Source organism: Mauremys reevesii, linkage group 1 (assembly GCF_016161935.1).
Source record: "Mauremys reevesii isolate NIE-2019 linkage group 1, ASM1616193v1, whole genome shotgun sequence".
NCBI lineage: Eukaryota > Metazoa > Chordata > Testudines > Geoemydidae > Mauremys > Mauremys reevesii.
This window is the reverse complement of record NC_052623.1, coordinates 122,676,873-122,697,543: the sequence shown is the minus strand read 5'-3', so window position 1 is coordinate 122,697,543 and position 20,671 is coordinate 122,676,873. Positions and strand designations below refer to the sequence as shown.

At 41.4% G+C, this 20,671-nt stretch overlaps 1 protein-coding gene and 1 long non-coding RNA gene across 15 annotated transcripts in view; one reads left to right on the top strand and one right to left on the bottom strand.

Moving 5' to 3' along the window:
• INPP4A (inositol polyphosphate-4-phosphatase type I A) overlaps positions 1–20,671 on the bottom strand; it is a 212,538-nt gene that overhangs the window by 109,443 nt on the left and 82,424 nt on the right. The window contains exon 4 of one of the 14 annotated variants that reach the window (XM_039509854.1): positions 2,383–2,499. The exons of the other annotated variants lie outside the window; for them this stretch is intronic. The gene's annotated coding sequence lies outside the window, so the exon portion shown is untranslated. The remainder of the gene's footprint in view (positions 1–2,382; positions 2,500–20,671) is intronic. 14 annotated transcript variants of the gene reach the window in all.
• On the top strand, positions 2,284–3,222 carry LOC120389029. Its single transcript, XR_005590725.1, has 3 exons — positions 2,284–2,385; positions 2,467–2,536; positions 2,919–3,222. It is a non-coding gene; the product is annotated as an uncharacterized LOC120389029 (long non-coding RNA).

Below are 20,671 nucleotides of genomic sequence, written 5' to 3'. Positions count from 1 at the left end.
CTCCGGCCGCCCAGCTCTGAAGGCAGCAAACACCACTTCACTCCTAACACAGATAGTCATGTTTAAAAATGTATTATCTGGGAGTGGTCAACGGTAGAGCCTACCTAAACAGCTTTAAAACACACCCTATTTCCCTAGCCTAGCCATGCTAAAGATTCACTCTGTTATACCTACTTACTCCCTCTTCCTCATCTACCCCTTTCACATTTCCAGTCACTATTTCTCTGGTTATGTCTGCACTGCATCTGGGTGTCTGCTTTCCAAAGCGCCATACAGACACACGCTAGCTCTGCTTGTGCTAGCATGCTACAAGTAGCTGTGTGGCCTCAGCTGGTTGGGCTAGCCACATACCTGGGGCTCAGGTGGGTTTGTACTCAAGTGGCTAACCCAAGCCACTGGGGCCATACTGCTAGTTTTAGCACACTAGCTTGAGCAGAGCTAGTGGGAGACTCTCTACTCGTTCTCGGAAGTATGCTCCCAGCTGCTGAGTAAATATCCCCATAGAGTTCTCTCTCTTTCTCAGCAGCCCCTTCTGGAACAACATGCATCCTCACCCCATTTACTCTCCATCTGTTCTCAAATAGCTGAAACTATCTTTTTTCTCCCTTTCCCATGTATTTAAAATAAAAGTGAAGGGAAGGTGATAGTTGCAAAGTTAAATAAAACTATTATTTAACCCCATCAAAGCATCTGGAGATGAAATATATGGAAGGCACTATGCAAAAGAAATCTGAATTGTAATGCTCATGGCTCAGAAATAAACAGCCTTTTTTCATGAATACTGGAAAATTCCAGACTATAATTGTGTGGATTTCACAGCTGATTCACCAAGGACATCCCAGAATGGAAAAGAAATTGAACAATACTGTGAGCGTGGATGGCAATTCAGAGCTGAAATTTCAACTTTCAAGTTATTACAAAGCATGACAGATACCAGAAACATTTATAAAAGACCAGTGCAACAGCACCTCAGATTTACTTTTCAATGACTATTTATCTGTAGATTTATTGTCTACGATCTCACCCTTGACCTGGCAAACAATTCAAGTTGTTGAATGACCTAAAACAGGGGTGGGCAAACTTTTTGGACTGAGGGCCATATCAGGGTTCCAAAAGTGTACAGAGGACTGGGGTAATGTATTAAATTGCTCCCTGTAGGACTGTGCTACTTACAGCTGTCAGTCCTGATGCTCCGTAAGTAGGACATTCCTATGGGGAGCAATTTAATACACTACACCCGGCGGCTTCCCGGCAGGAGCTTGCCGCCCCACTGCCCAGAGTGCTGGCGACATGGCGAGCTGAGGCTGCGGGGCAGGAGCCGTGGTCAAGCTCCCGGCCGGGGAGGCTAAAGGGCCGGGCAGGACGGTCCCGTGGGCTAGATGTGGCCAGCGGGCCATAGTTTGCCCACCTCTGACCTAAAAGCATTTAATACCATACTGGTCAATAGATTACAAAATAATTAATTTCTCCATTCATAATCCAGAAATATGAATTAAGATGGGAAGAAAGGAAACCGTGGTTAATTTTTTAATCCTAAAACTACTTCTTGAGTAGGCATTGGGTCATGTGGTGGTACTGGCTTTCTAAAAACAAACAAACAAAAACAAAATCTCAGCACAAGGTAACTTCTTCATACTATAACAAATTTAAATCAGCCTGAAAAGCCTGTAGCTTAGATGCAAAAACATTCAGGGAAGACTTCCTGGCTTTTCTGTTGTTTTTGGGGCTATCCAGCAGGAAACAAAATCACAATAAGAACTCCATCACAATGGTGTGACCTTCCAAAGGGAGCTGGATTTGAAATGGTTTTCCTATTCTGCAAATATTTGAAAGTTAAAAGTTTTTCCTGTCTCGAATAAAATGCAAAGTTAAAATCTCAAATATTTACAAACCCAAAAAACACACATTTATTTTTCATTTTGGGTCAATCAGAACGTTTTCTTTTTGATTGTTTTAAGGTGTTTTGATTTGGAACATTTGAAAATACCTATTTCAGTCTAATTAGCTCAAATACTTAAAGAAAGTCATTTTTAACCCCAAAACAGCAATTTTTTTGTTTAGAAAATGTCCAAACAAATCATTTAGACTATTTCAAAAGGTCTTTTTCTCCATTTTTTTAAATGGGATATTCATCGCACCAGACCCTATTTTCCATAGTTTCAACAAATCAGCATTTTTCATCAAAAACATTAATCATATTTTCCAACCAGTTCTAGTTCCAAGTAAATAAAGATACTTGTATGTCTTTCCAGAAGCAGCAGTGTAAACCTGGCCATAGGGAGGCTGGCACTTAACCTTAAAAAGGTTGCAGTAATAAGAAGCAATAAGTACTAGCCATCGCTGGAGAACAAGGTGTTAAACCAAATGTTTCTGTGGTCTGACCTGGTAATGTATGTCTTTCCTGTGTTTCTATATACATATCTCTTCCACAATTCAGATTGTAATTTTTGGATTTCATTATAACAGGAACATCCACAAGGAGCCTAAAGAACGAAGATGCTGTTTTGAGAGATTACAAATAGTTTATTGCTCTGAAGTTAGTAATTTTACATTATTTTAATGCAGTTTTAGTGCTACTCTTCTCTTTCACACAAATTGTAATTTACTCCTGAAACAAAAGTCTAGTTTCCCTCTCTCACTGTTACTAGGCTGTCAACACCATCATAATAATACACTTGTAAAGTTACTGCATTATGTTGAGTAACGGCCTACACTCATATTGAAAGAGTTAGAACAAAAAGAATCCCAAAATCTCTCTCCTGACTTAAGGAATAGCAATGCTGAAAAATATTATCAAGTTTGTCTTTTTCCACTACCTAAAATTACTGCTTTAGTCATCCACTTCTAGAGTGAATATCGAAGTCTTCTCTCACTGACTGAAGCACAGTGAATAACGCTGTTTTTTACTGTTCCATCAGCTGCAGGTTTTGTAGAGTCCAGTATGAAGTAAGATTTGTGGAGACTTCTGGAGGACAGCTACAACTGTAAAACACAGCTGAAAGTGTGGTGGAATGGAGGTGTATGGCACTACTGGATGTTCGAGATGTTGTCAGGAGGATTGTGTCAGATAGGAACGGATTCAACTGAAGTGCTTGTCATTGGAAGGCCATGTCTGAATATGCAAATGTGGTTCAGCAAACACGGCTCTGTGCAATCTCATGATATTTAACTTAAGAAATGGGCTTATTTAGAACTGAATATCAGGACATCTCTCAAGACATCTAGATAGACTTAAGTGTAGTGCTAGGTAGGAGCTGGTGGTCATGGTACATGTAGGTACCAATGACATAGGGAAGGATAGGAGAGAGGACCTGCAGGCCAAATTTAGGCTGCTAGGTAAGAGATTGAAGTCCAGGACCTCCATGGTAGCATTCGCTGAGATGCTCTCAGTTCCACATGCAGGGCCAGTTAGACTGACAGAACTGCAGAGTCTCAATGCGTAGATGAGACGATGGTGTAGGGAGGAGGGGTTTAGATTTATTAGGAACTGGGGAAACTTTTGGGAAAGGTGAAGCCTACACAGGAAGGATGGGCTCCATCTAAACCAAAATGGAACCACATCGCTGGCACTTAACCTTAAAAAGGTTGTAGAGCAGTTTTTAAACTAAGGACTGGGGGGAAAGCTGACAGGTGTGGAGGACATCCCTTACGGGAGGATCTATTTATAGAGAATTTCTATGTCCTAGTGAGGATGAGAGGATGGAAAATGATAAAATACAGGTAGGGTCTGATCAGAAACAGTCAAATAAAAAAGAGTCCCATTCAATTACATTGTGTAATGGCAGACAGCTAAAAGGAGACAAGTTTTTAAAGTGCCTATATACCAGTGCTATATAAAATGGGTAAACTAGAGTGCCTCGTATTAAATAAGGATATTGATATAATAGGCATCACAGAAACTTGGTGGAATGAGAATAATCAATGGGATACAGTAATACCAGGGTACAAAATATATCGGAAGGACAGAACAGGTCGTGCTGGGGGGGAGTGGCATTATATGTGAAAGGAAGCATAGTATCAAATGAAGTAAAAATCGTAAATGAATCAAACTGTACCATAGAATCTCTATGGATAGAAATTCCATGCTCTAAGAAGAAGAATATAGTGGTAGGGATATATTACCAACCACCTGACCAGGATAGTGACAGTGATTGTGAAATGCTCAGGGAGATTAGAGAGGCTATTAAAATAAAAAACTCAATAATAATAATGGGAGATTTCAATTATCCCCATATTGACTGGGTACATGTCACCTCAGGACGAGATGCAGAGGTAAAGTTTCTTGACACCTTAAATGACTGATTATTGGAGCACCTGGTCCTAGAACCCACCAGAGAGGCAATTCCTGATTTAGTCCTAAGTGGAGCACAGGATCTGGTCCAAGAAGTGAATATAGCTGGACCACCTGGTAATAGTGACCATAATATAATTAAATTTAATATCCCTGTGGCAGGAAAAAAACCACAGCAGCCCAACACTGTAGCATTTAATTTCAGAAAGGGGAACTACACAAAAATGAGGTTAGTTAAACAGAAATTAAAGGGTACAGTGCCAAAAGTGAAATCTCTGCAAGTTGTGCAGAAACTTTTTAAAGACACCATAATAGAGGCTCAACTTAAATGTATACCCCAAATTAAAAAAACATAGTAAGAGAACCAAAAAAGAGCCACTGTGGCTAAACAACAAAGTAAGAGAAGCAGTGAGATGCAAAAAGGCATCCTTTAAAAAGTGGAAGTTAAATCCTAGTGAGGAAAATATAAAGGAGCATAAACACTGGCAAATGAAGTATCAAAATACAATTAGGAAGGCCAAAAAAGAATTTGAGGAACAGTTAGCCAAAGACTCAGAAAGTAATAGCAAATTTTTTTAAAGTACATCTGAAGAAGGAAGCCTGCAGAACAACCAGTGGGGCCACTGGACGATTGAGGTGCTAAAGGAGCACTCAAGGAAGATAAGGCCATTGCGGAGAAACTAAATGAATTCTTTGCATCGGTCTTCACAGCTAAGAATGTGAGGGAGATTCCCAAACCTGAGCCATTCTTTTTAGATGACAGATCTGAGGAACTGTCCCAGATTAAGGCATCATTAGAGGAGGTTTTGGACCAAATTGATAAATTAAACAGCAATAAGTCACCAGGACCAGATGGTATTCAACCAAGAGTTCTGAAGGAACTCAACTGTGAAACTGCAGAACTACTAACTGTAGTCTGTAACCTACCATTTAAATCAGCTTCTGTATCAGATGACTGGAGGACAGCTAATGTGATGCCAGTTTTTAAAATGGGCTCCAGAGGTGATCCCAGCAATTACAGGCCTGTAAATCTGACTTCAGTACCAGGCAAACTGGTTGAAACTATAATAAAGAACAATATTGTCAGACATATAAATGAACATAATTTGTTGAGGAAGAGTCATCATCGTTTTAGTAAAGGGAAATCATGCCTCACCAATCTACTAGAATTCTTTGAGGGTGTCAACAAGCACGTGGACCAAGGGAATCCAGTGGATATAGTATACTTATTTTCAGAAAGCCTTTGACAAGGTCCCTCACCAAAGGCTCTTACGCAAAGTAAGCTGCCACGGGATAAGAGGGAAGGTGTTCTCACGGATTGGTAATTGGTTAAAAGATAGGAAACAAAGGGTAGGTTGTTCTCAGTTCTCAGAATGGAGAGGGGTAAATAGTGGTGTCCCCCAGGGGCCTGTACTGGGACCAGTACTGTTCAACATATTCATAAATGATCTGGAAAAGGGGGTAAACCATAAGGTGGCAAAATATGCAGAGGATACAAAACTACTCAAGATAGTTAACTCCAAAGCAGACTTTTAGCTAGCTAACATTGAGTGTGATGGTGCTCCTACACCAGCAGAAAACCTCTTTGTATGGGTGTACGCTGTGTCTACTGGAGGGGACTATGCCAGTACAGACTCTGTCATGTAGATATAGCCTTACTCACACATATATTTCCATTGACTTCAACTGGATTACATGGAGAAGTAAATGTTCTCAGAATTGGACCCTAGGTATGGCCCCAATGAAGCAAAGACAAGTCATGTCATTCATTTCAATGGGGGAACAGATCAGGCCTTTATTGGAATCATCATATGAGGTGAGAACATAAAACACACCACAAAACTGGGAGTGGTTTGGATACTGTTTAATTGGAATAAACAAAAACAAATGCAGATAAATACTAAGTTTGGGTTCTATGCATCACTGTACAGGAAACCAAGTACGCAATGAGGCACAAGGAAACTCTGTCCATTCCATGCCCTGGACACAGACCAAGGTCAACCACAGTCCCTGCTGCTACTACTCCCTTCCTCTCTCCCTGAGGCACCTCTCTCCAAAGGGAAGAATGGACACCTCCATGCCCTTCCACACGAGTCCACAAAGGCACTATTAAGAGCAAAGTGCATCAGGAGGATTATGCAATCTATGTAAACTATCCTGCACACATGGAAAAAGTTGTGCTTTCATGAGGCAGAGCTTCTCCCCCAGTTCCCCTGAGGCAGGCCAGCTCAACACTGCCCCAACACAGGGCTGGACCTTAAAGGCACAGTGTAACCCTTGTAAAATGCTTTAAGATCCTTGGATGAAAGGAGCTTTGGAAATGCAAGGTATTTTATACTACTACCTTCTGTTGGTAGTCATGTCCAAATTTATAGTCCCAACATTACAGATGCTTTCTCTGCCTTTGCTGTACAGTACATCAATATTTACTCATCCAATGTTATTTTGAAAAGTTAAAAAAAAAATCTGTGGGTTTGAAGAAAGGGAGAAACAACCCCAAGGACTGTAAAGGAACAGCATCAAATTGACAATCATACTTTGAAAAGCAAACCTGTTTCCCTTAGTTATGTTACTAATAACTCTTTGGAAACAATCAGAAATCTGCCTTCAACTCAGATCTGTAATTCTCCAGTTTTCCAACTCGTATGCTCCCTCCAACACAGATTATGGGGGTTTGTTTACAAGTCCCAGTACTGGCTCCTCTCAGGCATCACACACACAGGACATGATGAAGATCACATGCAGCTCTGAATCTCATGTGCTTCCTCCTCCATTCATAAGGCCATTTCTTTTTTGTTTTTTATTTTTTTTAATAGATTTCCTGTGGATGTAACAGTGTTTATTTGAAAATTTTAAAAAACAAGTAAAAATCGATTAAAAAATGAAAATGAAGGGCAGACTCCCCACCAGCAGGAAAATGAGATGGGCAGGGAGCCAGGAAGTGGATGGGGCAGTGCTGAAGGGCCAGAGTCAGGAGGGGGCTCTGTCTGGCATGGGGGACTGTGCTCAGGGTGAAGCCTTCTCCTCCACTCTTGACTCTGGCCCTTCAGCCCAGCCCCATCCACTTCACCTGTGAAAAATTCCTGAAGCCCCAAACATCCAAAATTTGGATGAAAATTGGTAAAACCCGAATACTGGCTTTGTCAAAACCCAGGAAATCTTCTGAGAAGTCAGTAAATACTGAAAACAAAGGGCCCTACCCATTAACTCTGCAGGAAACGTATAAGAGAGAGCAACTGCTCCAGACTGTTAGAAATGTCAATGTGGCTAAAGGGATGAGGCTGGTTGTCATAAATATAGAGAGAAGAGCAGCATAAAATCCCTCTTTGGCAGCTACACTGAATCGCCTTACCTGTAAGGGGTTAAGTAGTTCAAATAATCTAGTTGGCACCTGACCAGAAGGACCAATAAGGAAAGAAGATACTTTCAAATCTGGGGGGGGCGGAAGGTTTTGTTTGTGCTCTCTCTTTGTTGTTCCCTCTCTGGATGGAGGGAGAAGCCAAGCAGGTACAAGATCTCCTGAAAATATACCTGATCCATTCAATATATAATCCATCTAAATTCACATAAATTTTAAGTAGGGCAAGGAAATGTGTTAGGTTATCTTTTGTTTTAGCTTGTGAATTTTCCTATGCTACACAGGTAGTTTTATTACTATTTTTGTAACTGTGAAGCTGAGCCCAGAGGCTAGTCCTCTGTGTTTTAAATCTTTTTATTACCCTGTAAAGTTACCTTCCATCCTGATTTTGTAGGTGATTCTTTTATTTTTTTTCTTTCTAAATAAAGTTCTTCTTTTAAGAACCTGATTGATTTCAGTGTCCTGAAGACAAAGGGTCTTATCTGTGCTCACATTGCTAAAGCAATTGGTTGGTATATTATTCTCAAGCCTCCCCAGGAAAGGGGGTGAAGGGGCTTGGGAGGATATTTTGGGGGGATATGGATTCCAAGTGACCCTTCCCGGAATTTTTGTGTAAATCACTTGGTGGTGGCAGAAATACCGTCCACGGACAAGGAAAGGAATTTGTACCTTAGGGAAGTTTTAACCTAAGCTGGTAAAATATAAGCTTAGGGGGTCTTTCATGCGGTTCCCCACATCTGTACCCCAGAGTTCAGAGTGGGTGTGGGGGGGAGAACCCTGACACTGGTATTCAGCATAACACTGCTAACTAGTATTTTAAGGGAGTGTCCCACAATAGCTTTGGAGGGAGAGGGAGGCAGGAGGAAAGGTTTGCTGTAGTTTCCTGTTTCTCTCTCCCCCCAGTGTGTGTAGGGAGAAAGTGTCTCCCAGTCCAACTACAATACTCTTCCCCCAGACCTCATAGCAGGTGGTTCCTACATCCTCACTCATCTTCCATGGCCTCCCCTGGAGCTGCTCCCCTTGTGTTGCAGGAGAAGCCCTGTAGCTGGCAGCAGCCCAAGCTTGCAGGACAGTGATACTGCACGTACACACTCTCAGGCTGTTGTTTACACAGCTTTCAGAAATAACAAACTATGTTTACTGGCCAGAAACAAAGAAGCTGGAGCAAAATAAAAAACAAACAATGCAGACAGAAAATGTTCCTGGGACAGGGATTCTAAACATACATGATTTACAACTAAGAAATGTAAGATGACAATATTCCTTTAACAAACAAACAAACCTGAAAAATTACGCCCATATTTTAGCACACGGCTGCACCATACTCTTTACCATCATACTTGATTCTCACTCACGGCACTGCTGTTCTGACAGAACATTTGTCTTCCAAGCTACTGACAATTCAGTCCATAAACAGTGTTTCTCTTTTCCTGTGGCAGTGTTCCACAGACAGACCCTGAGATCATCATGTACTTGTTTTCACAACAGAACAATAACCACTCAGTGCATTTATGTAATCATTAATTGTCAAGAGAAAAAGAAAAGACATGTCACTCTCTCCAGAGCTTCCCTCCAAGGATTTTACAAACTCAAAGACTTAATGGGCTTGGAAAAGTCACCAACCACTCATAGTTTTAAAAAAAGTATCTTCTGGCTATCTAATTGCTTGTAGAATATATTGGGAGAGGTGGATGGGGAGGAAGAGAGAGAGAGAGGGGGGAAGAAAATAAAAAGAAATGAAAGGCGGGAGCATAAGGCAAAATAACCTAGACACTATGAAAGCTCTCAAAAGACCCCCTTATGCAGTCACCTACAATGTGAGATAACTTAAACTAAGGCCCTTCTTTAAGCCTGCCAGTACAAATCTGTGAGACGCATCAAGGATGTAAGCTAAATAATCACCCTCTGCATGACATCCTGTACATTAAACTCTGGCCACACAGTGCACTTTCTAAGTAGGATGTCATTCATATATTGCTACTTGTATTCATATACGCTCTATATAGTAATATCACTCTTTCAATTTCCAAGCAGTTAAACCCTGGTTGAGCCTGAGGTCGAAACAAAGGCTTACCTATGCCCTACCAACAATAAATAGCTGCCATTTAACAAAATATGACATCTCAAAACTGTGATAAAAACTTATGTGACCAACAAGGAATATAGCGCTAATAAATTAATAGGTGCTAGATCTCTTTATCTAATCCGATTACAAAAAGGACTATATTAATCCAGTGACTGAAGAGAAGATATCTTTCCAAGATCCTTGTTCCTACAGTTTAGAGTAATATACTTGGAATATTTTGCTATTGGCTTAGATGAAACGATCATATTCCTTTCCCAATTGTTGGTGTCACTAGGCCTAAGTAAACCAAAGTGGTAACCAAAGGTCTTCCATGCTGTGAACTTTAACCAGCCTAAGATGCTAAGAGACAGCAACAAAATGTGTAACTGTCAGCTGTCTCAGCTTGCAGATGCAGGAGTTTGAAACAGCAAAAGCGGCGGGGAGGAAGGGGAGAGAAAAGTCTACATGCGCCTGGGCCGACAAGGCCAAAGATAAGCATGCGAATGGGAACTTTTCTAACACGCTGAAATGTAATGTTTAAAGTAACTGCTGTTAGGAAGGGAGGGGTGAGGGGGAAAACCAAACAAAAGGCTTACACAAACAAGGGGGGTATAAATACTGGGACCCCGCCTGCGCGCGGGTGTGCAGGATTTGAGAATGCTTTTTCTCCCTGGCACCTTATTTGGGCTCAAATAAACGTGGTTTGCTTCTCCACCCTGGTGTGTTAATTAGTGCAACGCACACCGGGCAACGAACCCCCGCTGTTGCTCCGCCTCGGGCCCTTTGAGCCGGCAACACATTCATCCTACCCCATTGGTAAAGTATACTAAAACATGCATCTATAATTCATCTATTCAACCAGGCTTCATTTTTATTGGCAACAAACTACAGATGAATTTGTTTTTCAGCTAATGCAGTTAAAGTACATCCATCTATCTACCTAAGGCATTTTGTAAAGTGTCAGTCGCCATGACATGTGCATTTTAATCTGTATCACATACCATGCAGTGAGACATGATCAGCATCTCTTCTAACAGTCAATATTTCCCATGCTTAAGGAAGCCACAGACAAGCATGCATCAACTCAGACACTAGTTTGCATTTTCTACTATGTAAGAATGTTCTTTGTATGAAGAGACCATTTTAATCCTTTTACCCCTTTTGAACTCCATCAATCCACTTCTACAAACTGACGTAAAGTCTTCAAAAATACTACTAAAAAACAAATTAAATCTACCCTGAGTCAGCAGTTTTAATGCTTCCAGTATATTTTTAAAGAACTTTAAACAAAATATAAAACAACAAAATGTCAAAATCTGGGGCCAACCCCCTGTGATCATATAGGAATGTTGTACATGGTCATGCAGGACAGCTGGATTTCATGATCAGTCCCGCTCTGATTCCCTTGGCTGGCGAGGCAAGGAGTGTGGTAGAGGAAGCATTTCCAGCTCCACAAAAAGGGATAGATACGAAGAAAAGGAGTAAAAAAATCAGCGAGTGTCTCATCTTGTTCAGCAGCAATCACTTCAGCTAATGAAGCAACGGCATTGGCAAGTTCTGAAAGGAGTTGTTATGGCAAAACAGAATTTTCTTGAACTGAGAAATGGATTAGACTAAAGACAGATTTTCTTCCTTATCTAGAGCTCTGAGGGGGAAAAAAAACGTATTGGAGAAAATGTTTACAATAAGATTATTTAAGTTTATCTTAAAATCCTCTCTCATAATAGGTTTATCCTACTAAAGTAGTTTATATTAGATATAGATTGACCCAACAAAAACAACAGAGGTTTCCAGAACTTACACAAAAATCATTGTGCTCAATCATATTTTTCAGAAAGTTTGAAATAAAAGTTTTTGACTCAAGATGGCATTTGTGATCCTCCATCTGAAGGCAATCACCCTTCTGAAAAGTGATATTTTGAATAGTAATATTTGAGCTCATTGCCTATTTCAAACAATCAGGACTTGATTTTTAAGACATGACCTCCTTTTTGTGCATGCAATATGGCACATGAAAACACTCAGGATACGTCTACACTTAAAGTGATGAAGCTGCATCACTGTAGCGCTTCGTGAAGATACTACCTATACCAACAGGAGAGCTTCTCCCGTTGATATAGGTATTCCACTTCTCCAAGAGGTGGTAGCTATATCTGTGAGAGAAGCCCTCCCATCAACACAGCATTGTCTACACTGGGGATTAGGTAAGTTTAACTACATCGCTCAGGAATTTCCACACCACTGAGCAATTTAGTTATACCTACGTAAGTTGGTAGCATATAGACCAAGCCTCAGGCACACATTTTGCAAACACTAACTGTGGGTTGGTGGGTGTTAGAGCTTGAAAATTGCATGTGCAAAGTTACATATCCACAAAAGGAGGGTGGTGTGAGATCCCCGTTATAAAAAAATCACAGCTAAAATTTTCAAACTTGGGTGCCTGAAGTTAACCACCTAAATCCATAATACTATGGAGGTACCTCAATAAGCCCCAATTCAGGACAGCGCATAAATATATGCTTAACTTTAAGCACATGCTTAAATCCTACTGAAGTCATTGAGACTTGTTCTTTTCTGTTTTGAGATTTTAAAGTGACCTGAATTTCAGAGACAGTGAACATTGACGACTACCACTGACGTCACTGTGAGCTGCAGGTGCTCAGCATCTCAGCAAATCAGGACACTTTTAGTGAGATGCTTAAGTACGGATTAGGCACTCATATTTGAAAAATCTAGTTTCGGGTCTTTAACAGTCAACTGCCTATAAAAGCTACTAGAAGGCATATACTAAAATTCAAAATAAGCAGAAATCTCTTTCTTGCCAGAAAAATACAATCCTATTGTATTTTACAGAGCTTCCAAAAGTCTAAGTATTTTGGTAGACAGTCGACTGTGAAGGTGCTCTTTAGGTAGAGACACAGATCAGTGTTGTAAGAGAATATATAAATGACAGTTCATCCTGACCACACCCTTATATTCAAGGCATTCAAAACTATGCTTTTGATCTTTCCTTCCCAATCCTCCCTCTCTTCTTTATCCCTATCTTCAGTCATGCACATAACCTCCATGTCATTAGACTCTTCTCTGCCTGTGATGGGTCTTTCCCTAGCCTTGCAGGTGATGGGGTTAAGTACCCATTAGTTGTGCTCTGCACCTGATAGGTGACTGATTAACTGCCTCCTGCCCAGAGGAAGAGAAGCTAGGCTGTATAATGCGCTAAGGGGGCTCAGTTCAGGGGGGCTGTGAGGTATTAAAAGTTTGGACATATGGCAGTCATTTGTAAGGGAACAATGAGGTGCAGCAAATGTGGAGGAAATCACTTATATGAGAACTGTGTAGAACAAACAAAACTTAAAGGTAGCAAATGTGGGGTGAAAGCACAGTGCAGCATATAAAGGATGTGCAGTAGCAGAATGAGTTACAGAAATTTTAAAACATAAAATTATTCAAAACTATCATATGTGGAGGCTACCAAAAGGTAACCACTGCACAAAATAGAAAAATAAAAACACAAAAAGAAGAGAAAAGATGTAGAGGGGCAGCAGAACATCTCTCTGGTCAGAGAGGAGAATATAAGAGGAATGGGAGATGATGTATTGCTGCCAGGTAAAGATAAGTTTATAACATTCATTATAGAGGTAATTAACTTTGCCTTGCAGACACAGAAAAAACCAGAAAGGACTAAAATCATAGCAAAAGCAGCAGAAAAATATCTAAAGATAGACACCCTCTCTATTAGATTGTATGCACGCAATTTTAAACTAAGGCAATAATACAGCTTAAATAACCTGGTGCTAAAGATCCTGGACTGGAATGCACATAGTTTAATAATGCATGGACAGGAATTTAAGAAAGCCTTCTCTGAAATGGAAAAAAAGCCTGATGTAATATGTGTGTGCAAGAAACATCACTCATAAGTAAATTTATGTTCAATCTACCACAGTGGTTCTCAAACTTTTGTACTGGTGACCCTTTTCACATAGCAAGCCTCTGAGTGTGACCCCCCCCCTATAAATTAAAAACACTTTTTAATATATTTAACACCATTATAAATGCTGGAGGCAAAGCGGGGTTTAGGGTGGAGGCTGACAGCTCGTGACCCCCACCTATGTAATAACCTCGCAACCCCCTGAGGGGTCCCAACCCCCAGTTTGAGAACCCCTGATCTACCAGGGTATGATATACTCTAGAGGGATTAAGGGGCTACAGGGGGGTAGGTGGGTGTCTGTATATTTATAAAAGAGGGACATAGCTACATTACAATGGATGTGCAGAAACTAATTTCTGAATATAATACTATTGAGATTCCCATGCAGAACAAAAAACAAGTATTATAACTATGTATATACATGTAAAATTAGTTATTTTAGAAGTACAAAAATTAGTTAATAATGTAAAAAACCCATTCATAATTTGTGGAGATTTTAATGGTCATAATGAGCTGTGGGGAAGTGAGAAAACTGACCTAAATGGTAAATGCTTAGAACAATCTATTTATATGCATAACCTGATAATATTTAATATAGGAACACCTAGTACATTTAATTCAGTGGATGGATCCTTTTCTGTTTTGGATCTGGGAATTGCAACAAATAGTTAAGTATCTGAGAGGTAGCCATGTTAGTCTGGATCTCTAAAAGCAGCAAAGAGTCTTGTGGCACCTTATAGACTAACAGACGTTTTGGAGCATGAGCTTTCGTGGGTGAATACATGCATGCATGTGACATGCATCCGACGAAGTGGGTATTCACCCACGAAAGCTCATGCTCCAAAACGTCTGTTAGTCTATAAGGTGCCACAAGACTCTTTGCTGCTTTAACAAATAGTTAGTAAATGCACATGGGAATTTCATAAAGATGGACTGGGAAGTGATTACTTCCCCACGCTTACGAGTATCAAAGCCAAGGAAACGTCAAAAACGCAAAAAAAGAGTTTCTAGCTGGAATTCTTGAAAAGCTGAGTGGGGCCTTTTCGAGATTAAATATGATGAATATTTACATAGTAACTATGTACAAGTGACAACCCAGGAAATTCTATAACAACGCAATAAAAGGAATTACAGCAGCAGCTGATCTGGCCATCTACGAAACATCAAACTGCCCCCAACTTAGAAATCTGGTTCCCTGGGGCAATGAGGATTGCAAATTAACAATCAAGGAAAGAAATAAGGCATACAAGCACCATTGCAGTACACAGGCTAGTAGCACGCAGGCCTGGGTGGCTTAAGGACACCAGCAACAGCTGTGCTCTCTCTGCCTTTGTTACCCTCAGGAGTAAAATGTCAGCTAAAATCACCACCACCTGTGGAAAATGGTGCCTGCATTCAGTGCTATTGCCTTCCCATTCAACTTCAGCCCTGGCAGGCCATACACACCATGGCTGGTGCTGAGAGCGGCACTATGCATAAGCACTCTGAAGCAGAAGTGTCACTAAGCATGTCTTGTTTAAAACTTTAGGGGAGCTAGGGATGGGAGTTCTGAATGTTAACTCTCACTTTCTGTTGTGACTATATTGACAATGCTACTATATTGACTATATTGTGACTATATTCTGTTGTGACTATATTGACACCTCTGTGTGTTTTAGCTTCAGCTGCTGCCATTGTGGCCTAGAGGGATTCCACCTCCACACCTGCAGAATGCCTGAGCCACATACGGAGGAGAAAGAAGAGGACATGAGATGACATATTTAATGAGATCCTGCAAGCCAGTGCTGCATCAAACCACGAGGATCAGTGCTGCAGACAGCCTGGAGAAGGGAAGAGCACACAGGAGGAAGGCCCAGTATTCCCAGCAGGAAAAGGAGAGGGAGATGCATGAGGAGGCTTCTCAGGCGGCAAACACAGATGCTGCAGACTCTTGTGGGCCTACAGGTTCAACAGTCACGGGCTCACCTACCTCTGAAGTCCATGGAGAGCTCCATTACAGCACCTCCCTACACCTTCCCTCCCCTTCAACATTCCACGTGGCCTCAGGGGCTTGCTCCCTATCCCTATCACACCACCCCAGGGGATATTAAGGACAACCACAGCTTCATATACACTGACCTGTGAAAGCCATGACTGCTGTATGTGCAGGTAAAATGGACATGAATGTCCTCTCCACTTGTTAAGTTCTGTTCCATTAATTTATTAAGATTTTAATTATCAGAGGGGTAGCCATGTTAGTCTGGTTCTGTAGAAGCAGCAAAGAATCCTGTGGCACCTTATAGACTAATGTCTGTTAGTCTATAAGGTGCCACAGGATTCTTTGCTGCTTCTAAGATTTTAATGTATTTGATTTTAAGTTGCACAGACTTTCTTGCACGGGTTTTGTTACTGAATAAAATTCTACTATTTAGAAAACAATTAATCTTTTATTAGTTCACAACATATGCTGCAGAGTGCTCAGCAGTTTGGAAAACACTCACTTACTTGTTACGGTACAGTGTGACAATTCATAGGATCAGTGACAAAAACAGTGTAATCATCAGAAATGTACAGCAAACACTGAAAAATTAATAAGTGCATTGACAGTGTTGTAGTCATAGACATACACCAAGCACCACACCATTCCTAACAGCCCCCAAAACAACAGGGCCAGGTGCATCACAGTACACCATGCATTCCTGTTGCTCACAGTTAAAGTGCTCTTTTAAAGCCTCCTGGAGCTGCAGAGCTCCTGTGTCTGGCTGTTCAAACTCAGCAGACAGCCATTCCACCTCTATCCTCCACCCTGGCAGCAACTTTTCCCCTTTTGCATCACAGATATTATGCAGGACACAGCAGGCAGCTATAACCATTGGGATGTTTTTGTTCACTGAGATCCAATCTTGTGAGTAAACAATGTCAGCGTCCCTTCAATCTATCAAAACTGCATTCAGCTGTCATTCTGCACCAGCTGAGCTGGTAGTAAAAACTTTCCTTGGTGCTGTCAAGGTGGCTGGTGTATGGTTTCACAAGCCACAGGACCAAGGGGTAGGCTGGGTCCCCCAGGATCACTATTGGCTTTTCAACATCGCTAGCGGTAATCTGCCGGTCAGGAAAAAAAGAGTCCCTGCGTGTAACTTTCCTGAAAGTCCTGAGTTATTAAAGATGTGAACACCATGCACTTTCCCTGACAAGCCAACACTGATGCCAGTGGATCACCAGGGTTTCTTCACCAACACTTGCATAACTGTAGAAAAATAGCCCTTTTTGCTGATGTACTCTATGGTGCCAAAATAGTGATATATATGCCGTCTATTGCCCCACCGCAGTTTGGAAACCCCACCGCTGCAAATCTATCCACTATGTCCTGCATATTGCCGAGAGTCACAGTCCTGCATAGCAGGAGGCAATTAATACCCTGCACACTGGCATGACAATGGCCCCCACAATGGATTTTTCAACTCCAAAATGGTTTGCCACTGACAGGGATAGCAATTCGACATTGCAAGTTTCCACAGTGCAATCACCACTTGTTTTTCCACTGTCAGTGTAGCTGTCATTGTGGTGTCTCTGCGATCTGGGGCAAACTCAGCACACATATCCAGGAATATGGCCTTGCAAAAGTTTTGCAGCCACTGCTCGTCATCCCAAGTCTGCACTACAATGTTATCTCACCAGCTAGTACTCATTTCTCAGGCCCGGAAGCAGCGCTCACCCATATGCAGCTGCTCCATGAATGCCACCAACAACCTTGAATTGGTTCTTGCTATGTCCCACAGCAATCTGTCCTCCAATAAATCATCATGTTCCCCGTTGCTGTGGTTCTTCTTACAGCTCTGCAAATACCAGAGAATCGAGCGTCTTGTGCTTGCAATGTTTATGACAATAGTGCAGAGCTGTGCAGGCTCCATGCTTCCATCAGAGATGGAGGATAGCAAGGAGGACCATGCAGGTTCATAAGAATTTTTAAAAAGGTGCAAAAAATTATGGAATATAGATGACACTGTTGCATCCTTGGATGTTGATCCCTTGCTCACAGTCACCTCTGCGTGACTCACTTCTGCCTAACCATGCATTGCCAAAACTTCCCAAAATACAGTAGGGCTGGACGGTGGCAGGTTACACACTGAGATACCTACCTATGGTGCACCACACTATGCATTGACACAAGCACTCCTGGTGAACACATGCAGTGCCGACGCAAGGAGCCAAGTATGCATGTGCATAAGCGATCTACTAACTGCGGCAGCTTTATGCCAACATAACTTGCACTGATCAAAGTTTGTAATGTAAACATGGCCTATGTCTACACTTAAAACATTACAATGGCATAACTGTATCGCTGCAATTACGTCACTGTAGACACTCACTACAGCAAGGGGAGCAGCACCTCCCCAAGAGGCAGTAGGTAGGTCGATGGAGGAATTCTTCTGTCGACTTAGCACTGTCTACCATGGGGGGTAGGTTGGAATAGCTACATCTCCCAGGGGTGTGGATTTTTCACACCCCTGAGACACATAGCTATGGCAATGTAAGTTTTCAGTGTAGATCATTCCTGAATGAAAAGATATAAATAATTTTAATAACTTGGCTAAAAACGAATGAAGAAAGTGGCTCATGGAGAATGACGCTGCACCAAAAAACAAACAAAGAAAGCACAGGACGAGACACTCAGGAGAGAAGCGGTAGGGAGAGTTCTCTCTCCCTTGGAAGGGCCTGGAGCCCATTAGTTTGGGACTGGCTGTGGCTAGTAAACAGAGTTGCAAGAAGTTTTTCCTAATGTCCAACCTAAACTGTCCTTACTGCAATTTAAGCCCATTGCTTCTGGTCCTGTCCTCAGAGATTAGCAAGAACAATTTTTCTCCCCCCTCCTTGTAACAACCTTTTATGTACTTGAAAAGTGGCATCATGTCCCTTTTCAGCCTTCTCTTCTCCAGACTAAACAAACCCATTTTTTTCCAACCAATTACTTCTTGTGTCTTGCTTACAACACTCCTACTAATAGCTCCCAGAATGTTCACTTTTTTGCTGTTGCAAGTGTTACACTGTTGACTCATATTTAGCTTGTGATCCACTATGACCCCCAGATCCCTTTCCACAGTACTCCTTCCTAGGCAGCCATTTTGTATGTAGGAGTGGGATTAACTTCTGTGGTGGGGACCTAGAGAGGAGAGGAGTCCTGAACTAAGTTTTGCCAGGATCAGGGAATGAGGAAGAAGCCCAGGAGGGGCAATGGACTTTTTTTATTCAGAGTTCAACCCCAGAAGGCGATTGAACTGTTAATGACTTGGCCAGAGGGCCGAGCCACAGAAGACCCAGTAAGGCAGTCTGCAGAAGGGACTATCTGGGATGGACCATTGCAGCCGAGGTAGTGACCACCAGAGGGAGTGCAAGAGGCAATGTCCCCTGCAATGCAGTGTCCAGGCAGGAGGGGGTGCCCATGTCCATGTAAGGAAATGTGTCTACACTGCCATTCTCCCTCTGCACTCAATCTGATTATTTCCTCCTCTAACGTATTAACATTCATCCTTTCAGATCTGTTGCTACTGCTAAAATACTGGTTATCTCAGCTTGACTAGCACTGTAAGAGTCAGATGGAAATGACCTGTTGGGCTGTATTATTAAAAAGTCAAGCCCAGGCCAGATACCAGCCAAACGTGCAATTATTGCACTTATGCATACAAATCAGGTGTTGTGCAGGCAAAGTCTTGGAGATAACAAGGAGATGGCCAACATTTTCATATTTGAGTGCCTTAAAGCTAGGCATCTACATCCACATTTAGGCATGTAGATAGAAGTGATCTGTTGTTCAGAAGTGCTGAGCACCTACAAATTTCACTAAAGTCAATGGGAACTGCAGGTTCTCAGCATCACTGCATATCAGCCCATTTTACCTAAACGTAGATGCTTAGGTATAGACAAGTTATGGGCAACGAAGTTACATAACATCTCTTTAATAAGGTCTGACACATTTCATGAAATCCTTCCCATCTTTTTTCTAATGATCTTGCTTTTTGGGGAATATTACTACCTCAATCATTCCATCTCACTAAGTGGCTTCAGGGCAACTAAGCAATTTTGCTTCCTCTCTTTAATTAACGCAACTACTTTTTTTAGACACATTAACATTTTCTAATTTCTGTTGCCTGCTGCACTTTGGATAGCTCATCCATCACCCATCTGAGATTGAACAATAGGTGTATCAGCTAGAGAGTACTGAATATTTTCTTTTTTGTGTGTGATCATCTGCAACCAACACTTTTTGTCCAGATCTTTTGGTCCGTTTGTGTTTTGCCAGACTGTTTTTCATCTATTTTCCTTTTCCTTTAAATGTTAGTTTGTACTCCTCATACTCTGTTGTGTGTCCTCTTTAGCAGGATTACTTCATTCTATAGTATATATGGAGAGTACTAATGCACCTATGACATTGTCCAACTTCTTTGATTCAGTTGAATTGTTGGCATCAAAAGATCTCTTTATCCTTCAAAATCCCATCAGAGATGGGGTTATTAAGCTACAATGCATTTTCCATGTGGTACATCTTGTATGCTTCAGAAACAAAGCTGAAAGGTACTAGAATGTTAGGTGCTTGGACCAGACAAGAGTTATACAAAAAAGGGACCACTATACGTTCACTATACATTTAACCCTGCAGTAGGCATGTGTATGCTCTCTTCTGTGTTTTCAATGTATGTTGCCCTTTGTACTGGCAAAAAAAATAAAAAAGAGATCGGAGAAACAAGGGAACAGGAGCAAGCTACTAAATACAGTTTGTCAAAAATGTGTAACTTGCAATAACATTCAGCATTATAGGTGCATTATATTTAGAAATCTTCAAGATGTATTGAAATAGTTGACAAAAAATGTTTTAAAGATACCTGCTGTTCTACTTAAGAAATCTAGGGCAAAATCCTACCCGCACTGGCTTCAAGAGGGCCAGGATTTCACCCTTATTGAATTACTTACTCCTCCACCCTTTCCTTCTGTCAGATTGTCCTGGACTCCACTTACTTCAGGATGTGCTTTATGAGGGCAGGTGCTTTACTGAGA